At 44.9% G+C, this 23,587-nt stretch overlaps 1 protein-coding gene and 1 pseudogene across 2 annotated transcripts in view; one reads left to right on the top strand and one right to left on the bottom strand.

Annotated features, from left to right (window-relative positions):
- LOC124792827 (protein PRY1-like) overlaps nt 1-23,587 on the bottom strand; it is a 542,115-nt gene that overhangs the window by 186,997 nt on the left and 331,531 nt on the right. The window lies entirely within an intron of this gene.
- LOC124724713 lies at nt 14,271-14,388 on the top strand (annotated as a pseudogene).

The raw sequence follows: 23,587 nt of genomic DNA on the forward strand, positions 1-23,587 counted from the left end.
AAAGAGATAGTATCGACGGCAATTGAGAGATATATACCACATTAATTAATAAGTGATTGTACTGATCCCCCATGGTACACAAAGCGTGTCAGATCGCTGTTGCAGAAGCAACGAAAAAAGCACGCCAAATTTAAAAGAACGCAACATTCCCAAGATTGGCAAAGTTTTGCAGAAATTAGATGTATAGCGCGTGCTTCAATGCGAGATGCTTTTAATAATTTCCACAACTAAACTCTCACTGCGCGATAACAACTGTGAAGTCACTGATGACGGTGCCACTAAAGCAGAGATATTAAACACTGTTTTCCGATACTCTTTCACCATAGAAGACGAAGTAAATATTCCTGAATTCCAACCAAGAACAACTGCGAAGATGAGAAGCGTAGAACTAGATATCCTCGGTGTGGCAAAGCAGCTTAAATCACTTAATAAAGGCATGGCCTCCGGTCCAGACAGGTTCCTTTCAGAGTATGCTGATACAATAGCAATTATATACAACCACTCGCTCTTAGAAAGATCCTTACCTAAAGGCTGGAAAATTGCTCAAGTGACACCAATACCAAAAAAGGGAAGTAGAGTAATCCGCTGAATTGGAGGTCCATATCACTAAGGTCGATTTGCAGTAGGGTTTTGGAACATATACTGTGTTCGAACATTGTGAAGCACCTCGAGGAACGGATTCAGAAAATATCGTTCTTGTGAAACACAAGAAGTAATGAGTGCTACCGACAGGGGATGTCAAATTGATTCCGTACTTTTAAATGTCCAGAAAGCTTTCGACACCGTCCCTCACAAGAGTCTTCTAACCGAACTACCTATGGAATATGGCCTAAGTTGTGTGACTGGATTCGTGATTTTCTGTCAGAAACGTCACAGTTCGTAGTAACAGACGGAAAGTCATCGAGTAAAACAGAAGTAATATCCAGCGTTCCCCAAGGAAGTGTTATAAGCCCTCTATTGCTCCTGATCTATATTAACAACATAGGAGACAATCTGAGTAGTCCTCTTAGATTGTTTGCAGATGATGCTGTCATTTACAGTCTTGTAAAGTCATCAGATGACCAAAATGAATTGCAAAATGATTGACATACGATATCTGTATGGTGCGAAAAGTGGCAATTGACCCTGCATAAAGAAAAGTGTGAAGTTATTCACTTGAGTACTAAAAGAAATCAACTAAATTTCGATGACGCGGTAAGTCACGCAAAGCTAAAGGCTGTAAATTCAACTAAATACTTAGGGATCACAATTACAAGTAACCCAAATTGGAACGATCACGTAGATAATGCTGTGGGTAGAGCCAACTAAAGACTGCGATTCATTGGCAGAACACTTAGGAGGTGCAACAGGTCTACTGAAGAGACTGCTGTGGGGTGTGGGATCCGCATCAGGTGTGACTGATGGATGACATCGAAACAGTACAAAGAAGGGCAGCTCGTTTTGTATCATCGCGAAATGGGGGAGACAGTGCCACAGACATGATGCGTGAATTGGAGTGACAATCATCAAAACAAAGGCGTTTTTCGTTGCAACGGTATCTTCTCATGAAATTACAATCACCAGTTTTGTCCTCCGACTGACATTCTGTTGGCACCCACCTACGTAGGAGCAAATGATCATCACCGAAACCTGCAATGTCGAAGATCTTTTATCTCCATATTAAAGTGCATCTATTCTCCCTTGGAACGTATTCCAGTTCATACGTCATCTAACCATTATTGCTCCTTATCCTCTCAGGAATAGTTTCATGCAGATTAGAAAAATCATACCGTATATGATTCGTATTGAGGTGTGCTAATGATAATTTAGCAACTTTTTTTATTTCTGAAAACACAGAGGAAGTTAACTTTTTTAACGGTTAGAATGTTGCATGAATTCATGAGCCAGAGTGGAGGGGGTAGGGAAAGAGGGAGGGAGGGGAGTGGAGTGGAGGGGAGTGGAGGGGAGGGGAGGGGAGGGACATAGAGCGAGAGAGAGGGGAGGGGAAGGACCGAGAGCCAGAGAGAGAAAGAGGGGGGGGGGGGGCTTGATGTCATCTGGAAATCGGCATTGACTAGCCCGTCTGTTTCCCTGCAGTGAGCGTGCAGTGTGTTCACTGCAATTACACTTACCGCAATATATCACTTTGTTCCCATTTACGCTAGTGGGCTCTCTGCTCGTGGTCGTCTGTTGTAAGCACTGCAGTTCCACAGCCAGTTCAAAAACTTCATCATTTTGGGGAGCCTAAAATTTAACTGGCAGCAGCTATCAGAAAAACATTTCCTGATAAACGATGACCAGTGCAAGGCGTTTCTGCATTTTTGTACTTCGCAAGCAACCGTGCGGTTTGAGACGGAGAGGGGGTATCGTTCTCCTCAAAATACGTCCCTCTCTCCCACCCCACGCCACATCGTCTTAATCGATTACAGTATGTGTACGGGATTAAAGGAGAGAATCTACGCAGACAAAGAGTGGTGGCCAACCTTTCGGAGGCCACCATGTTAACAACAGTCTGCGCACGGGGTCACATTTAGGTAGAATCGTAAGGTTATATCCAGTTACCAACCGACCATAAAAAGAAACAGATTATATAAGAGTCTTCCAAAACAGCATTTCTAACCTATTATTTAGTAAGAGATTAAAGCAGGCGCCATGTATTTAAGCAAAAATTACGTATTCTGATCTGAGGGTAAAGTGACCTGTTTGTCGCGAAACGTTTTTGAGCGTACTGTCATCCAATCTTACTCATTATATGAACGTGTGAGTAGTCCGCCGGCGCGAAGAACTCGAATCGACACATCGCCCCTGAAGGTGGGCTTTGTCGTCAGCACAGACTGGAGTCAGGCAGTGACTGGTGCCTCCCGCATCCTTACCAGACAGCGCAGTATCGGAATGAAAATGGCGTTAAATAGAACGTCGTAATGCTTCCTCTAATGTAAGCTCCCTTGCAAATACGGCCTGAATGTTGTGAAGAATCCGACGAAGTATTGTATCTATAGAAGAGTGCTGTATCCAGTAATAAGCAAAATTGCAGTCGCCTGTAGTGTTTATGCACATGCGATTAGGCCGGCCTCTGTGGCCAAGCGGTTCTAGGTGCTTCAGTCTGGAACCGCGCTTTTGCTGCTGCGGTCGCAGGTTCGAATACTGCCTCGGGCATGGATGTGTGTGATGTCCTTGGGTTGGTTAGGTTTAAGTAGTTCTAAGCCTAGGGGACTGATGACCTCGGATATTAAGTCCCATTGTGCTCAGAGCCATTTGAACCAGCACATGCTATTATGATTTATTATCCAGATATTTGTGACAGTATCACTTCAGTAATACTACCAGACCGAACTGTGCCACTTGCGTGGGGAAGGGTGTGTGTGTGTGTGTGTGTGTGTGTGTGTGTGTGTGTGTGTGTGTTGGATGATTATGAGAGAAGGGACAAACTCAGTGCTGGCACATAGCACACTTTTCTCGAATAGCATCAAGGGGCCCTCCGACGGACAGATTACCATCAGCAATATCGTAAACCCTCAGTTCGTGAGATACTGCCGAGGGTTTTGGTATTTAATCCAGGACGTTGGTGTCCCTCCTTTCACCCGTACCGGCAAAGGGAACAGCTGCCAGCAGCACGCAAGATACCCAGACGGTAACCGATCCAAGCATTGGCCACCCAATGGCGCTTAACTTTGGTATTCTGACCGGAACCTGTGTACCCACCGTGCCATGCCCGTTGACTCATCCAATAGTGACTAATTAATAATAAGTTCTGAACCCATACCTGTGATAAACCGTTTCCAAACGTGCAGTACTAATGGTTGTTTCATTAAAGGTCCTTCAGGAGGTACAGGAGTGTATTTTTGAGCTTGTGGGGGTGATGTTCAAAAATCGCATTACTACCAACATAACTACCACTTTCAGATACGACCTGTGGCAGCGTGGACAGTGAGTGATCATAACCTATGTACCACTGGAAGGTGAGGGGCATATAACATTATGACGTGCTCTTGATCAACAAACATACGACTGCGCGAAACATATTACATTTCACAATGCGCGGTGTTCGGCTCCAGGCAACATGGTAGAATAGTCTAACAAAACAGTACTGACACATCTAATTGTACAAGAGCAAGAGTAAGGTGCCTCTTTCCTTTATTCCAATATTGTAATCCCAAACTACGGCGACGTTCGGAATTCTTCCCGAAATCATGTAGTTCTCATAACTTCATGTGCAGAAAGTTTAAGCAGATGTCATGGTTGCCTTAGTGGCTATTCTTGGCAAGACAGTGAAATGCATCTTTCCAAAAGTATTTCTGCCACACCAGTTTACATTCCGAAGTCAGCTTTTTATCATTTGGACTGCAGTTGTCCTTCACTGTGATGTCAACCCGTGTCTGGCGTGTCGTCATTGCAGTGAAGGTCTTTATAGTCTTGATGATGAAGAGATGACTTTGAAACGTCTATTGGTAAGGTCTTAATATTTTTTTGGGGGGGGGGGGGTGATTAGTCTTTTGACTGGTTTGATGCGGCCCGCCACGAATTCCTCTCCGTGCCAACCTCTTCACCTTGGCAAGGCAGAAACTCTGTAGATGACAGTAGATGCGTTTTATTATTAAGCGTCCGTTAAGCAGCTAAAAAAATTGCTGCTCATATCACTCGGCAATCGTAACATTAAGACTCCGAAACTAGGAAACTGTCCTCGTCAAGAAGCACTAACAGCGTGCCTTCACAGCAGTGTCAGATCTCTCGAGCGGGGATAATGATCGTATTGTGTCACTGTCTTCCTTAACGACTTTACAGTCGTTATGACGTCTTATGTAACAGCGTCTGTTCCGATAACGTGAGCGTTACTTAGAGCTAGTCGTAGCTTTCTGTGTTGAACACGCCTGCCCACGCTGTGTTGTGGGCAGACAGATCTCGTATCCTCTGAGGGTAAAGGGGCATTTGATGACTGCACCGATTCTGAGAAGCCGGTCAGTCGACTGAAGGACAGATTTTTGCATGGATTCAACAATGCATATCCAAAAGAACGCGGTGTTCAAAACTAATACTTTCACGGCGACATACATCAATTACACGAATTCGGTATCAACAGCTGTGTTATCATGCACATCTCTACAGAATCAAAGTACTAATGTGCTCATATTGTGAGGATCTCTCCTCAGAAGTAGCAAATCTAAACCATCTTCGAGCTACTCCAGTCGGGAGGCCATACTTTACATGGGAATCGTCAAACTGGGAATTCCTCTACCAACAGGAGTCACGAAACTGTGCTCACGCCGCAGTATACTTTCGAGAGACGGAAATTCATCCCTGAATTCTAAGACGGGGAACCTTCCGTACGTGTCAAGGAGCGACACAGACGAAACTTCGCAGAGTGAAAAAGGGATGGAAAAAAAAAAGAAAGACACCATTTTGGCTTAGGTTCACACACTCAATAGTATCCGAGAAAATGACACTTGAAGTTTCGACTCCGTTTTATGAATCCCTGGCACAGTGAAAAAATGAATCGGCAGCGTGGAGATACCATGTTCAAATCCAGTGTTATGTTGTTTCTTTCTTTTATTTTTTGTTACTGTAGAAGCATGTAACGTCATTATTCTTTGACATGGTGAGATAGAATGGAATTATTGATAAAATAAATAAGCATTTCAAATCTATTTAAAAGTGGATTTTATCAACAGAAATCTTATACAATCTTGTATTATTAACATTAATTTAAATTAATGTGTCACATAGTGGAATAAGGCAAGTCGGAGCGCCTAATGATGCACTGAATAAACAAACATGTAACAAATTTCACACAAGAATAGGATAAAATTTAACAAACCAGTAATTTTTTCATATTTTGCAACAGTAAATAACAATCTTTATGAAAAGTCGATATGCTGGAAACATCTAACAGTTATCACATCCCTTCAATAGTAATACTGATCAGGACCCGATCGAATCAGGAGGATATAAAGGACCTCCAGGAGAAATGTCAAAAGAAAATGTTTCCCATTTCGGGATGTGTTTCTTGACACACAATAGAATATTGGATTCCATTGAGGATTTTTCATCTAATTCCGCACGAATAGCATTGTTAACGATTAAGTTGGAAAAAAAAATCTACAAACTGTTAAATGTTCCTGTTCCAACTAACAGAAAAATTTTGGGGTGAATTTGAGCAATTGTTAACGACCACACCGAATACTAATATTAAACTTCTAGATGGAAACTTTAATGCAAAGATAGGACGAGATAAAAAAATTTCGAAGTCTGGTGGGGCGATGGACAACGCATAAACTTACAAATAGGAATGGAGAACTGTTCATTGAACTTTGTACTTTTATACAGGTTGGTCAAATCTCTCACGAAATAAGCATCAAACGAAAAAACTACAAAGAACGAAACTTGTCTAGCGTGAAGGGGGAAACCAGATGGCGCTATGGTTGGCCCGCTAGATGGCGCTGCCATAGGTCAAACGGATATAGGAACCCCCATTTTTATAACATATTCGTGTAGTAAGTAAAGAAATACACTCCTGGAAATTGAAATAAGAACACCGTGAATTCATTGTCCCAGGAAGGGGAAACTTTATTGACACATTCCTGGGGTCAGATACATCACATGATCACACTGACAGAACCACAGGCACATAGACACAGGCAACAGAGCATGCACAATGTCGGCACTAGTACAGTGTATATCCACCTTTCGCAGCAATGCAGGCTGCTATTCTCCCATGGAGACGATGGTAGAGATGCTGGATGTAGTCCTGTGGAACGGCTTGCCATGCCATTTCCACCTGGCGCCTCAGTTGGACCAGCGTTCGTGCTGGACGTGCAGACCGCGTGAGACGACGCTTCATCCAGTCCCAAACATGCTCAATGGGGGACAGATCCGGAGATCTTGCTGGCCAGGGTAGTTGACTTACACCTTCTAGAGCACGTTGGGTGGCACGGGATACATGCGGACGTGCATTGTCCTGTTGGAACAGCAAGTTCCCTTGCCGGTCTAGGAATGGTAGAACGATGGGTTCGATGACGGTTTGGATGTACCGTGCACTATTCAGTGTCCCCTCGACGATCACCAGTGGTGTACGGCCAGTGTAGGAGATCGCTCCCCACACCATGATGCCGGGTGTTGGCCCTGTGTGCCTCGATCGTATGCAGTCCTGATTGTGGCGCTCACCTGCACGGCGCCAAACACGCATACGACCATCATTGGCATCAAGGCAGAAGCGACTCTCATCGCTGAAGACGACACGTCTCCATTCGTCCCTCCATTCACGCCTGTCGCGACACCACTGGAGGCGGGCTGCACGATGTTGGGGCGTGAGCGGAAGACGGCCTAACGGTGTGCGGAACCGTAGCCCAGCTTCATGGAGACGGTTGCGAATGGTCCTCGCCGATACCCCAGGAGCAACAGTGTCCCTAATTTGCTGGGAAGTGGCGGTGCGGTCCCCTACGGCACTGCGTAGGATCCTACGGTCTTGGCGTGCATCCGTGCGTCGCTGCGGTCCGGTCCCAGGTCGACGGGTACGTGCACCTTCCGCCGACCACTGGCGACAACATCGATGTACTGTGGAGACCTCACGCCCCACGTGTTGAGCAATTCGGCGGTACGTCCACCCGGCCTCCCGCATGCCCACTATACGCCCTCGCTCAAAGTCCGTCAACTGCACATACGGTTCACGTCCATGCTGTCGCGGCATGCTACCAGTGTTAAAGACTGCGATGGAGCTCCGTATGCTAAGGCAAACTGGCTGACACTGACGGCGGCGGTGCACAAATGCTGCGCAGCTAGCGCCATTCGACGGCCAACACCGCGGTTCCTGGTGTGTCCGCTGTGCCGTGCGTGTGATCATTGCTTGTACAGCCCTCTCGCAGTGTCCGGAGCAAGTATGGTGGGTCTGACACACCGGTGTCAATGTGTTCTCTTTTCCATTTCCAGGAGTGTATGAATACTTTAGTTGAACCACTTTTTCCGCTTTGTGATAGATGGCGCTGTAATAGTCACAAACATATGGCTCACAATTTAAGACCAACAGTTGGTAACAGGTAGGTTTTTTAAATTAAAATACAGAACGTAGGTACGTTTGAACATTTTATTTCGGTTGTTCCAATGTGATACCTGTACCTTTGTGTACGTATCATTTCTGAGAACTAATTTTGTGTCTCGTGAAAAGATCTTTCACGTAACTCCTTGGTTTAACATTTTGTAGGTCTTTGCACCAGCTTTCTCCAGCTGATGATAAAGTTTATGCAGACACGCTACTCTTTCAAGTCAGCCAGTGTACAACCGCAGTTCCGAGGAAACACAAACCCGATAATACGTACACAAAATACAACCCACTCCAATCAGAACGGCACTGCTTGTAACACCCATTTTGGGAAGGTGGCGTAGGGCGAAGGAAGGAGCAGTGTCCCTGAATAGTCCTCAGTTCCCTCCATATTCTTCCAGTAGGGAGCGTCAGGATAAAATTAGATTAATAACAGCTGCTTGGTTCACAAGCAGTCAGCCTTCGCCCTCTGTATCCATGAATGAAACGGCAGGAAGCTTTAAATTTACATTTCAGGCTTCTATCTGGTCTAGTGTCTTTCATTTTCTGGTATCTTTGATAACATTTTTCCCTCTACGTACTTAATACAACCAATGTGCCCGATAACCTGTTTCAAATATTCCAATCTTTGTCCCTACAATCTTTCAAATGCTCATTGTACTGTTCTGTTGTCTATGATTTGATGCCGTAACATCATTCACCACTAACCTGTCTCCTCTCTCGGTAAAAGTGTCCGACAAACTTAGTAAATCACCTTTTCTTTTTAGTAATAAATCTAGATCTACATACATACTCTGCAAGTCACTATACGGTGCATAAAGAAGGGTATCTTTTCACATTACTAGTTATCTTTTCTGCTCCAATAGCAAATAATGCAAGTGCAAAACGTCTGTCTATGTGTAAGAGCCCATATTATCTCGTATTCACGTTGTAGACAGCAGTCTGCCGCAAACGCTCTTTCTCTATTACGTTTCGCGAAAAGAACGTCGTCTTTCTTCTAGAGATTTCTATTTTAAGTCAAAGGCCATTTCCGTAATATTGCCGGTAACAAACCTAGCAGTAACCTCTGAGTTGCTTCAGTATATTCCTTTACTCCGACCTAGTGGAGATCCAAAACAGCAAATCAGCACTCAAGGATGGGTCGCACAAGTGTTCTGTACGCGGTCTGACACTGGATACTGTCCTAGAATTCTCCCAATAAGCCGATGTCGACCTCCCATCTTCCCTACCACAAATCTTAGGCGCTCTTTCCATTTCATATTGCTTTGCAACGTTACGCTTAGATACTTAATCGATATGACTGTCAAGTAGTACAGGACCTGCACGGTCTAAGGCGCTGCAGTCATGGACCGTGCGGCTGGTCCCGGCGGAGGTTCGAGTCCTCCTACGGGCATGGGTGTGTGTGTTTGTCCTTAGGATAATTTAGGATAAGTAGTGTGTAAGCTTAGGGACTGATAACCTTAGCAGTTAAGTCCCATAAGATTTCACACACATTTGAACACAGGACTGCTAGTGATACGAGGCCGTTGGGATCCAACACGGCGTTCCGTGTTACCCTCCTGAACCCACCGGTTCCATATTCTGCTAACAGTCATTGGATCTTGACCAACGCGAGCAGTAATGTTGCGATACAACAAACCGCAATCGCGATAGGCTACAATCCGACCTTTATCAAAGTCGGAAACGTGATGGTACGCATTTCTCCTCCTTACAAGAGGCATCACAACCACGTTTCACCAGGCAACGCCGGTCAATTCCTGTAGGTGCTCACCCGTCTCCTAGCACAGAGGTGTCTTAGGATCTACGCCACCCGAGGAGGTTAACATCTATCCTACTTCATACATAGAGTAGATTCTAACCTAACTCAATGTCTTTGACTCCGAAAAAACCTGGCAAAGGAGATCAGACGCACTGTGATCACGCTGTCGACCGATGTTGTGGGCGACCTCTGGCGAAGACGACCGATGACCGTTGTCGGTGCCACTATGAACGCAGCCTTAGATTCGCCACATCCACTCGGTCATCGAACCGCAAGAATGAATCCTGAGGAACTCCAATTCGTCTAAGAATGAGGTCACTTAGATCACTCTTTCAACCAATTCTTTAGTCCCCAGAATGAGATTTTCACTCTGCAGCGGACTGTGCGCTGATATGAAACTTCCTGGCAGATTAAAACTGTGTGCCGGACCGAGACGCGAACTCGGGACCTTTGCCTTCTGTAAGGTTCGCAGGAGAGTTTATGTAAAGTTTGGAAGGTAGGATGTAACCTCCCCCCTCACTTATCGACCTTAAAGACAGTGAGAAATTAAACCGCGTGTACCTAATGGAAATTTGGGAAAAGCAATCGTCACCGAAGTTAATCTATCGGTAAAGAGGGAGGAAAGGGTTACATCTAAATGAAAGGAAAAATGCAAATGAAACTGGTGGAAATTAATTTTGAAAAGGGGTAAAGATAATAAAGAAAGTAAATGTGCGGCCGTTACGTTAACAATTAACTAGCGGTAATTAGATATTTGAGATTTGGGGGAAATCACGGTCGCCAGTCCTAAGGACAATTACTATAGTAACTGAAAAAGAAAGGTTATTACACATATAATTAACACTAGAAGCGTGGCAACTGAAGGTTGACACGTGTAGTGTGAAAACTGAAAGTTTGTCAGAAGTAATAAATTTCGCTACACTCTGACTTAATTTAGCAAAGAATTAATAAAACCGGAAAATCGAAAATTAATTTAGTGACTGAAGTTAATAGTGAGCTTTCTTTCTGAAGCACATCGAAATCCAGTAAAATACGGTTAGTCTTGGACTACCTCAACAATCATTTCAAAAGCAACTTGACTCTACGCAATTTAGAAACAAGAGATTTAACTTTGAACTTGAATTAAATGATTCTGAACAATTAACAATAGTAAAATTTAGTACGTACCAAGCTGAGCTGCAGTCACAGGTAAGCTAAAATATGCTAACAAAACTCGCACTCTAAATTTGTGCTCGTGTAACCTAAATATTGTAGCCAGCTGCTGAACTTTGAAATTAAAGCAGTGAAATCTAATTATATTATTTTAATGCTGGCGTTTGAATTTCAACGACACTCGGGTTCATTTCGGAAAAGGAAGGGACCCTGCTTGGCAATGCAATCGGGACAATGAGCAACAAAGGTTCATGCTAAGTTGCTGTAATTTTGCGAGGCAAATGGAACAATTTGAAAAGCTGAGGTCTGCCATACAGTTCTGAAACTTTACGTGCTTTTAGTCTTCCTTGTTGGTTGATTGAAGGTTTGAAGCCGTCGATCGAGGAGGTGGCGACAGTCACTCATTGTCGGCCGTCGCTATTGCAGAAGCTGGATGTTGGCGCGCCTTCTTCTCGACACGGTCACCAGGCGAAACGGGCTCTTGATGTGCGCCAGCTAATGCTTCCCGTCCGCGACACCATGTCAGAAACTATCATCGCGAGTCGAGCGCAATTACATGCTGCCAAACCCCGAAAGCGCGGCAACTCGCGGGAGCTTCACACAACACCTGCTCCACTCGCTACTCCCGCCAGACTCCCACTGCTCTGCCCGCGCTCCACGCGGCAGAGTTAACACTACCAAAGATCCTACACACTTTGATTCGTCACACGACCTATCGACGTAATCGTTCGATAGCAGTTTTCCCTAGGCAAGACCCAGCGTAAAAATACAAATAATATTTACGAAACAAACCAATTATACATCGACATGAGTGCATAAATATATATATACAAACAGTAAAACAATTACAATATATAAAGAGACAGAAATGTCATATCTTGAGGTAACAAAACAAGGAAAAAAAATAATAGTACAATAGATGGAAATAGGAGTATATGCATTTCCGGCGTTACAAGGAGACGAGGTACTGGCAGAAGTAAAGCTGTGAGGACGGGGCATGAATCTTGCTTGGGTAGATCAGTTGGTAGAGCACTTGCCCGCGAAAGGCAAAAGTCCCGAGTTCGAGTCTCGGCCCGGCAGACAATTTTAATCTGCCAGGAAGTTTCAATTCTTTAGTACTGTCAGGCGGTCTGGTATCCTCAATTAACAGAGAAGAGAAAAAGAGAGTCAGAGAATAGCAGCACGCTGCGTCGCACATTTGTTCTGACTGCATGGCTCTGAGCACTACGGGACTCAACTGCTGAGGTCATTAGTCCCCTAGAACTTAGAACTAGTTAAACCTAACTAACCTAAGGACATCACATACACCCATGCCCGAGGCAGGATTCGAACCTGCGACCGTAGCGGTCTTGCGGTTCCAGACTGCAGCGCCTTTAACTGCACGGCCACTTCGGCCGGCTGTTCTGACTGCATGATAGAGGCATGGAAATGCTCAACGAAGTCCATTGGACCACTGGGAAACAGTGCTAGGAAGGCGTTGTGCATCTCAGAGAGCCTTATTTTCAGACTATAGAGGTATTCCAAAAATGTTCAAATGTGTGTGAAATCATATGGGACTTAACTGCTAAGGTCATCAGTCCCTAAGCTTACACACTACTTAACCTAAATTATCCTAAGGACGAACACACACACACACACACACACACACACACACACACCCATGCCCGAGGGAGGACTCGAACCTCCGCCGGGACCAGGACCAGAGGCATTCCAATAAGAGTCAGGAATTGTACTTTTTTTTACTCCAACTCATCTCGCATGTTGAGCAAGAGGAATAAATCAGAGAAATATTGGCGTCTACATAATTATGCAGACAGTAGTAATTATCACATCTCTTTTTTGAACGGAGTAAGAACGGAGGAAAATTATTTTGGCAGATCTTGCGTTGTTCTCCATGTGGTTCGCAGGGAACAGACGTATTTTGTGTTTTACGGGAGGTAGATCGCGTGGGTACCACAGCATCACATTAAAGGAGTATCACTCTTTGTCCGCTGGTAGAACAACGTACCTTACCTTAATGTACTGCAGCTATGTCGGCGCTGTTAACACTTCACTTCAGAGGCTAGAGCTCCTTCCTTATCACTGCGTGTCCACAGCTCCGCGCTCGCGTTTTACAAGCTCCGCGCCACGATAAAGTGCGTCATCCACAGATAAATGTCGTCACAAAGTGTTAATTCCTGGCGAAGCTGGTACATTCATCTCCTGCCGAAATTTCGGCAGAATCCGCCTATCGTATCTGTCGTATCTTGATATAATAAGGGCGTTGCCCAGCGGATTAACCGTAACAGCTTGGCAAACATAGCTTTGTCGCGGGTTATCAAATAAACGTCGATTCATCATACATATTCGTGTCCACATCTGTCCTTCGCAAGCCATATGTTTCGGATAGTACTTTGTGTGACACCATCATATTCCTTTTGAATGGTAGAAATGATGCCCTTGTGTTGCATGATTTTGTGGTGTTGTTCAGCGCGCTCTTGTCCGACGCATGTTCGTGGTGAGCTGCAACCGGGGCAGCGAGAGATTTTGGTTGTGGAGATGTAAAAAAGTTTTATAGGATAATTTTCACTTTATTACTTGTGTTCTGTTCTCAGAAATTACACGCATTGAACCCTGATTGCCTTAAGAACAATGTTGAATTAATGCCAATACATTATCTTCCAAGAATGCCACATGTATGGATATCTGCAATACTTAACGCTATAGTAACACTTCGACTAATAACCCTAGGTTCGGTATGAGGCGACGGTGGGGTGGGTGGACTGCTGTAGCCTGCTGTTGGGTTCTGTACCACTGCGGGCTACGGTGGGGACGAAGCCTCTCCGTCGTTTCTAGGTCCCCAGGTCCATACAATACAATACACAATACAATACAACACTTCGACTTCCTGGTATTTTATGTCTAGAATGTTTCACAACTTTGATCCTCATAACGATTAGGTACACATATTAATACAGCATTACACTTATCCCTTCGTATAAGTAATCTCGTTTATGTGGTAGGTGTTGCACGCGTTCAGACTATCCTATCAGTAACAGCTGACTGATGGAGAGACTTTGCACTGTGGTGTCACACCTTTCCTCCGCCTCTCCTCCCATTTCATCTCCTTGCGCAAATCTTTCAAAAAATATTATATATCCCACTTCCAGTTTGTCTTTGAACTTTAATGAACTTCTGTTAACCATAAAAGGTCTCTTCACTAATTCTGTAGCTCACGACGTGACGAATTTGAATCTTACACTTTTATGATGTGATTTGGCTAAATATCTAGTTCTAGGCGGAAGGGATGATTGTTTGCCAAACGAATATACACAAAATGCTTATTAATACACTATCTGATCAAAAGTACATGGCAACGGCCTTGCCGCAGTGGGTACACCGGTTCCCGTCAGATCACCGAAGTTAAGCGCTGTCGGGCGTGGCCGGCACTTGGATGGGTGACCATCCGGGCCGCCATGAGCTGTTGCCATTTTTCGGGGTGCACTCAGCCTTGTGATGCCAATTGAGGAGCTACTCGACCGAATAGTAGCAGCTCCGGTCAATGAATACCACCATAACGACCGGGAGAGCGGTGTGCTGACCACACGCCCCTCCTATCCGCATCCTCATCTGAGGATGATACGGCGGTCGGATGGTCCCGATGGGCCACTTGTGGCCTGAAGACGGAGTGCTATCTTTGATCAAAAGCATCCGGGCACGTATTAGTGGACATTAATACGGGCTGTGACAGTTCTTATGACGGCTTGAACACTGCTGGGGACTCTTTCAACGAGTTGTCTGAATGTCTGCAGAGGAAAGGCAGTCCCTTCTTCCTCAGAAGCCGAAACCACAAACGGTTGTGACGTTGGGACCTGGGGTATTGAACGAAGTCGACGTTCCAACTCATCCCAAAGAGGCTCCAATGGGTTCAGGTCAGGACTTAGGGCAAGCCAGTCCATTTCCCCCACAGATTCTGCTTTAATACTGGGCGCACCCTCATGATCATACAAAATCACCGTCTCCAAGGTGGTGTTCTAATGCATGTGGTAGACAATGCTATAAAAGGTGGTCACATCCTACCTCATCCAGCATTTAAGTAAGCACAATAAGGAGACCACAACCAACCACAAAAGGACTCCCATACTCAATATCTCCTTCACTGCTGGAACGCGGTGGCCGAGCGGTTCTACGCGCTTCACTCCGGAACGACGCGGCTGCTACGGTCGCAGGTTCGAATCCTGCCTCGGGCATGGATGTGTGTGATGTCCTTAGGTTGGTTAGGTTTAAGTAGTTCTAAGTCTAGGGAACTGATGACCTCAGATGTTAAGTCGCATAGTGCTTAGAACCAGTTGAACCATTTTGAACTGCTGGAACTGCGCTAGATTATAGATAATGTTCTCTAGGCACTCGCCAAATCCAGACATTTCCATCGTACTGCCACAGGGTATAACGTGATTCATCACTCCAAAACACTCGTTTGTTGCCATCCACTGTCCAGTGGCGCCCCTCTTTACACCACCTCCGGCGTCGCTTATCAGTGATACAGAAATATGTGGGTTATGAGTGGCTGCACAACCACTGTGCCTCGTTCATTTTAAATCCCTACACACAGCCATAGCGCTAGCTGGACTGCTGGATCTCACGAGTAATTCCTTCAGTTGATTTCACGCTATTTTATTACGCCCACCCTCCGCAATGCTCGACTGCCCCTTTTCGTCAGTGCATAAGGTCTCCATCATTTTGGTAACAGTCGGACAGGTTTAGAAGGGCTGAAATGTACCTGATGGATCTGTTAGTCAGATGACACCCAAGGACTAGTTGCTCTGCTCTAGAGACAACTCAATACACCCTGCCTCCTTTCATACAGATGACCTGCCTCCCTTGGCACCCAACCAGTGCTCAATTCCTCATTACATAGAGGGTTCCGGATACATTTTATCAATGTATCTTACATCCCACATCTAAGTAGCCGAATACTCGGTATCATATCCATACGCCAGAGTTTGCAACCCTGAGTCTTCGAAATTGATAGCAATTTAAATGGGAAGCAATATATACAGTTTTCTTGAATCTTCCTGACAGATTAAAACTGTGCCTCTGACCGGTTCTGGAGCACGGAAAATTGCCTTTCGGGAACAATGCTATTCCAGCACGAATCTCGACTCATCTACACAGCTTCAGGTTCGTCGCCCGCTTTCACGCCCAGGATGAATATTTCACCCTGCAGCAGAGCGGATGCTGTTTCGAAACTGTGTTGGTATGGCTAAGCTACTTTTCTGTAGTTGTTTGCTTCCAGCAGTGCTGGTCCCGCAAGGTGTGCAGGAGAGCTTCTGCGACATTCTGAAAGAAGAAGAGGTATTCGAGGAAGTAAAGTTGTGAGGTAGATTCGTCAGTTGTGTCTGGATAGCGCAAGTCATCAAAAGTACTTCCCGCGAAAGACAAGACTCTGGGTTCGAGACTAGGTCAGGTACAACGTGATCATGGTCATGTGTCATCGAACGCATTGCTGCAGGGAGAAATATTCATTCTACAAATAAAGACATGTATTTGAATATAGAAGTAAAAAACAAACTGTATTAATTCTTCGCCGTCAAACTATTAGTAATTGACAGCTCCATCTCTTCAGTCACTATGGAAGCTACACCCGACTATTCCCGTTCAGAATGGAAATTTTACTCTGCTGTGGAGTGTGCGCTGATACGAAACTTCCTGGCAGATTGAAACGTTCTAGTCTCGGTCCGGCAAACAGTTTCTTATTCCCGTTCCCTTTGCGAGTGGTAAGTGGGAAGAACCACAGGGCAGTTACAATTCAACTTTCGCTAACTGAGAGGGCCACCATTAGAAACGAGTGATCGTAGACCAATGAATCTTCGCGGAAACTTGCGGGAGAGAAAAAACTACTGAAAGAAACATTTTAATTTCCACATCAGTGGACAACGTTTGTTAATTGCTTACCATATTTACGTTCTAGGTTACAAACATTGCTCAGTGTGATGACCATATTCATCCAAGATAGCCTAGAACCGCAGTAGACACTGCTCTACTGCTGCCCGAAACATCTCAGGTGAGATGTTGGTTACCTCCCTCGCTATGCTCATCTTCAACCTCCAACGTGTGTTAGAGTCAGTTTAATAAACCGTGCCCTCCAGGTAACCCCACATTCAGAAATCACATGAGTTCAAATCTGGTGATCTTGGTGGCCACGTAATTTCGAACGACCGGCCAATGATTCCGTTTTCTCCAAATGTATTACGGAGTAACAAAGACACATCACGGACAATGTGAGGTGGAGCTGCATCAAAAACAGCTGAGTTCAAAGCGCCTCTCTCCCGTAGAGCAGGGAGCACATGTTGGCGAAGCAGATCACGTTGTATGTCCTTACTCGTTGGGGTCCGTGTTCCATTACCAGTTCCGGCGCCTAACGGCAAGTCATGACACTAACACTATCAACATCGCAAATCTTGCACCTCACAGTCTGAACATCATTCCTGTACAGTTGGGCACACATACAGTAAACAGTTTTCCCTTTACTCTTGTCAATTAGCGAAAATTTAATTGTAACTGCCCTGTACTACAGACAAGACTCCGTATGTTCTCGAATTTCTGCGCCTTTACCGTCATAGTAGTTTCACGAGGTGTCGGTAGGGGGAACTAAATATTTGATTAGTTTTTACTTGAAACCTAAGTCCTCAGAATTTTAATAGCAAACCTCTCAGTGATGCGCAACACCCATCTCGCAGCGTTTTCCATTGGAGTTCGCGAAACATCTCAGTGACATTTTCGCGCTTACCAAGCGAACCCGTGAGGAAACATGCTGCTTTTCTTTCTTCACTGCCTGACAAAAAAAGGATGAAGCACCCATTCGTACACGACACACCACCAGTAAGTCTGTAAGTGACTAGAACTGCAATTCTGTAAATATGTGTGTGTAATTTCCTAAGGGACCACACTGCTGAGATCATCGATCCATAGATTTACACACTACTTAAACTACCTTATGCTAAGAACAACACACACACCCATGCCCGAGGGAGGACTCTAACCTCCGGCGGGAGAGGCCGCGCAGTCCGTGACATAGCACCTCAAACCGCGCGGTCTGCATTTCTCTGTGACAAGTAGAACGGCCATCAGAGTGCATAAGTGTTGTTCGTGGTTAGGGCTGCTACCACGGCCAGTAAGACAAGTATTTAGGTTGAATAGCGTCATATGTTGAGTGATCACTGTCAATGACACGGAGTTCCACCGTACTAGTGTGACACACCGTTATCAGCCGCTTAAAGGGCTTGAAAGGGGCGTCATTGTGGATCTCCATTTGCCCAGCTGGTAGACTCGTTCAGTATCCACATACTTGGCGCATTCAGATGTTACTGTGGCCCGATGTTGGACTGTGATGAGAAGGATAGGCGTCATCAAGATTCCAGTCGATCACGCCTGACAACAATGAGAAAGCCTCCCCGTATTTTACACCAAGCAAATTCGTAACCCGTTCTCACCAGACCATGCCATACAAGAAATAGTAACGGACTCCCTGCAAGATTCTGTGCAATCCCGCATCATTCGTCGGAGCCTAGCATCAGCCGAACTAGAGAATTACCGCCTCATGCGAGGCTGCCATTAACACTCAGCACAAACGGCTACATTTGGTGTGTTGTAACCGGGAAGCACGGAACGCTGATGAATGGCGTCGCGCTGAGCGACAAGTCACGGTTCTGGTTTAACACGGATGACCATCATCGGCGAGTATGGTGGCAATCTGACGAGGTCTACTCCTACGCTTACATTACAACCCGGAAATTCACAATTAAGTGTCTGGCAGCGGGTTCATCGAACCATTTTCGGAATATTTCTCAACCGTTCCATTCTCGAATAGCGCGCAGGTAGATGAAACACTTAAGTCTTTCAGTGCGACCTCTAAATGTGTGTTATTCTATTACGATGAACATTTCTCCCTATGTAGGCTGCCGCCAACAAAAGGCAGTATTTTCACGTTCAGAGGAGGAGGTTGGTGACTGAAATTTCGTGGAAAGATTTCGCTGCAACGTATATTCAAAACGTGCAACCTTTCCTTTAACTTTCGACGTCCTCCGTCAGTTTTATCTGGTAAGGTATTGCTACCTTTATTCTGTACCGGCGCCCTGTGGATGTTCAAAATGGTTCAAATGGCTCTGAGCACTATGGGACTTAACTGCTGAGGTCATCAGTCCCCTAGAACTTAGAACTACTTAAACCTAACTAACCTAGGGACAACACACACATCCATGCCCGAGGCAGGATTCGAACCTGCGACCGTAGCGGTCGCGCGGTTCCAGACTGCAGCGCCTAGAACCGCTCGGCCACTCCGGCCGGCCCCTGTAGATGTCAATATGAAACTTTTGTAGAATTTAATACTTGTTATTGCCTACTTTTTCCGTTTCTGTCAATAATTGAATTGACTTAAGAGTGGCACTGAATAATTTTTAACTGGATTTCGCTATGAATTTTCACGCATTGCTAAATTTGCCAGTATGACTGGTCTGAACGTTTACACAGACCGTTTCGCGGCCGAATGCGTATATTATTTTGCTAATTCGTAACAATCTGGGGTACTTTGTTTTACTAAAACCGTTATGTTATCTCGATAAGCTGAAATTTATTTTTATTAGTACAGTTCATACTAATTAACGTTTCTTCTTTCATTTACATCTTATACTTACGGTTGTGTTTAACACACTAATCGGCATTAATATAGTCTTACACATGATTGAAAACAGTCTGACAAAGTTCGGGTAGTTTTTCAGTTTCACGCCTGTGCGTAGTACGTTGGTAGCACTTTTTCGCCATGCTTGTTATACTGTATAGCAGACTTTAATGCTGTGCGAATCGGCATAACGAAAAGGCCAAAGGGTCTCCCTCGTTTTGTCAACATCCGTGCAATTTGCTGGCTGTAACAAATCTAATCGTCAGTGAATGGCTATGGCTATATATGGTATACCTAAAGAAACTTTTGGACTTTTCCCTGCCGAATTGAAGCCATTATCGATGTTGAGCTCAGTGTCAGAATTTATTAGCATTATGTATCCTAGTTTTCTAAAGTTATGTCCACCGTGTTTACTTACATGTTCAAGCCATCATGCCAAGGCCATTAACGAATTGTGAGTCCATATCTGAAGTGGAAAATACTTTGTCATAAAGTACGGCACGGTTTATCAGCGCGACTTATCGGCTGGGCCATGTAGAAATGTCGCGCGTAGGGAGTTTACGTCTTGCGTTTAAGTCAGTGACACAGTAGAGCATTCCAGAAATGAATCAACGGTTAGCTTATCGATGTTTTTTTTTCTCCGTCCTGTCATTCGTGATTACTTTTAGACTCATCGGTCTTTGTCGAACCACCCCACATGGAGATTTACGTATGAAATAGTTACCAGCTTACGTGGCAGAGCTGATGAATGTTGCGAACGATAGACCCGAATATACAATCTATATACGGGAGAACTTCGAAAGGCAAGCTACAGATGTCGTTCCACGCTAAGACCATTGAGTGGTGCATCGTTAGAGTGAGGACATGTTCTGGGTTTCCTATAGACACAGTTTTACTGCAGTGTATCACGGTTACCAGGCAGCCTGTTTTGTGCGAAACGAAGTCTAGGTCGTAGACTGATAACTGTGTTAGATGGTATTCGAAATATCTACGAAATGCAAGTTAATTAATCAGGGACGTTGTAAGAGAAATAGAAACCGTCTGACAGGTAAAATTCGAGCAGTTAAAATTGACTCCTTCGCTGGCGTCGGCATATCTGCGGTGAAACTGAAACGAAGAGACTGCGATTACTGACCATGGAAGCTGTAATCAGCGGCCTCGTGGGAGAGAAGGTGCCCACAGCTTTCCGAAGACGGAAATGAAGTCACGCAGCGGAACAAAAAGAATGAGAAGTCACGCTCCGACGATATGAAATTTTGTTGCGTCTTCCCCCTTTACACGCTCGAGCAACTCGTGGGACCCATCAGGGAAGTTCGACCTTCGATGCGGTCTATGCCTTACAAGCAAGACAAGTAACTTCCATTTTAGCCCGTCATGGTAACAGGGATGTCCGTTCAACTAAGAATACGTAGCAAACAGAATTTTTAACTGCCAGCTCTATGGAAAGACTTGTAATCGTCTCATGTGTAACGTGCTGCCCGTCACCGTATCCCGTTTATTCTTGACAAACGTCCCACATAAATGTAATCATACAGTTTCATCTCTGCCACCTTCTTTAACGAAATTGTAACGTGTTTTGCAGCTGCCTACGTATAATTTCAGGCCCGAAAGTCTTGTTCGGTTCGCACGTCGATTGTCTAGGCCTGTCAAGTGACCATGATAGGATTCGCTAACTTCTTCAGCCACATTCTCATGTTTGTCGTTATATACTTTTCTTAATCCAGAGATCCTAAGCTAAATAAACGGCATCGCTTTCAGTATAAAGAGACACGCTCTTTCTTCCAACGGCTATGTCAGAGAAACCGCGGAGGAATGGGCATAGTATCAAAGAAATTCTTCTTGCGACTGATACAGTCCATGATGACAGCAATCATCAACGGCGTTCCTGAGCTACTTGTTTGCAAATATTTGGTACAATACGGCTTACGTTTGTGGAACCTTTCCTCCTGGCTGCTGGTTGGTGCTTTACTGCGCACTTATGTTCATATTTGATAATATTTGGCACAGGTACTGTCACTGATGTCTTCTTCGAAGGATATTTTAAATGCCACAGGAAAAAGTATATACTTCCATTGACAAAAAAAGTGTGTGTCATAATGCAGCTCTATAAGCGTTAAAAATTACTTGCGAACATCAGAAAATTCAGTACATTAACAGCTACAACTTAGCGAAAACCGCACCTCGATATACCTATTCATTTTGCATATATTTTTGTAGCATTGCATTCGCTACCGCACCATGTATAAAACTGTGTAGGGTGAATGTGCATCGGATCATTATACACTACTGGCGATTAAAATTGCTGCAGCACAAAGATGTCGTGCTACAGACGCGAAATTTAACCGACACGAAGAAGATGCTGTGATATGCAAGTCATTACCTTTTCAGAGTATTCACACAAGGTTGGCGCCGGTGGCGATACCTACATCGTGCTGACATGAGGAAAGTTTCCAACCGATTTCACATACACAAACACCAGTTGGCCGGCGTTGCCTGGTGAAACGTTGTTGTCATGCCTAGTGTAAGGAGAAGAAATGCGTACCATCACGTTTCCCACCTTGATAAAAATCGGATTGTAGCCTATCGCGATTGCGTTTTATCGTCTCGCGACAATGCTGCTCGCGTTGGTCGAAATCGAATGACTGTTAGCAGATTATGGAATCGGTGGGTTCAGGAGGGTAATACGGAACGCCGTGCTGGATCCCAACGGCCTCGTATCACTAGCAGTCGAGATGACAGGCATCTTATCCGCATGGTTGTAAGGGATCGTGCAGCCACGTCTCGATCCCTGAGTCAACAGATGGGGACGTTTGCAAGACAACAACCACCTGCACCAACAGTTCGACGACGTTTGGAGCAGCATGGACTATCAGCTCGGAGAACATGGCAGCGATTACCCTTGACGCTGCATCACAGACAGGAGCGCCTGCGATGGTGTAAACGACGAACCTGGGTGCACGAATGGCAAAACGTCATTTTTTCGGATGAATCCAGGTTCTGTTTACAGCATCATGATAGTCGCATCCGTGTTAGACGACATCGCGGTGAACGCACATTGGAAGCGTGTATTCTTCATCGCCATACTGACGTATCACCCGGCGTGACGGTATGGGGTGCCAATGGTTACACGTCTCGGTCACCTCTTGTTCCCATTGACGGCACTTTGAACAGTGGACGTTACATTTCAGATGTGTTACGACCTGTGGCTCTACCCTTCATTCGACCACTGCGAAACCTACATATGAGCAGGATAATGCACGACCACATGTTGCAGGTCCTGTACGGGCCTTTCTGGATGCAGAAAACGTTCGATTGCTGCCCTGGCCAGCACATTCTCCAGATCTCTCACCAATTGAAAACGTCTGTTCAATGGCGGCCGAGAAACTGGCTCGTCACAATACGCCAGTCACTACTCTTGATGAACTGTGGTATCGTGTTGAAGCTGCATGGGCAGCTGTACCTGTACACACCATCCTAGCTCTGTTTGACTCAATGCCCAGGCGTATCAATGCCGTTATTACGGCCAGAGGTGGTTGTTTTGGGTACTGATTTCTCAGGATATGCACCCAAATTGCTTGAAAATGTAATCACATGTCAGTTGTAGTATAATATATTTGTCCAATGAATACCCGTTTATCATGTGCATTTCTTTTGGTGTAGCAATTTTAATGGCCAGTAGTGTAAATGAACAGGAAATACAAAGAAACTAAATCAGAAATGCAGGATGGTTGGTTTAAGGATTAAAGGGACCAAACTGCAGAGGTCATCGGTCCCTTTTTCCAAAATACTAAAAATACCCACAGAGAATAAAAAAAATTTTCAACAGAATAGGAGACAGACGACACAGAACAAAAGAAACATAGACAAGGACCAGACAAATCGAAATAAAATCACACAGAGTGTGACGGTGGTTGGCCGACCATAGGAACAAAAAAAAGGGAAAAGCTAACCACCGAAAACACATTAAAAACTTAGTTTAAAATCGTAGGCCAAAGGCCAGAATCAACACAAA

This window comes from Schistocerca piceifrons, chromosome 1 (genome assembly GCF_021461385.2).
Source record: "Schistocerca piceifrons isolate TAMUIC-IGC-003096 chromosome 1, iqSchPice1.1, whole genome shotgun sequence".
NCBI lineage: Eukaryota > Metazoa > Arthropoda > Insecta > Orthoptera > Acrididae > Schistocerca > Schistocerca piceifrons.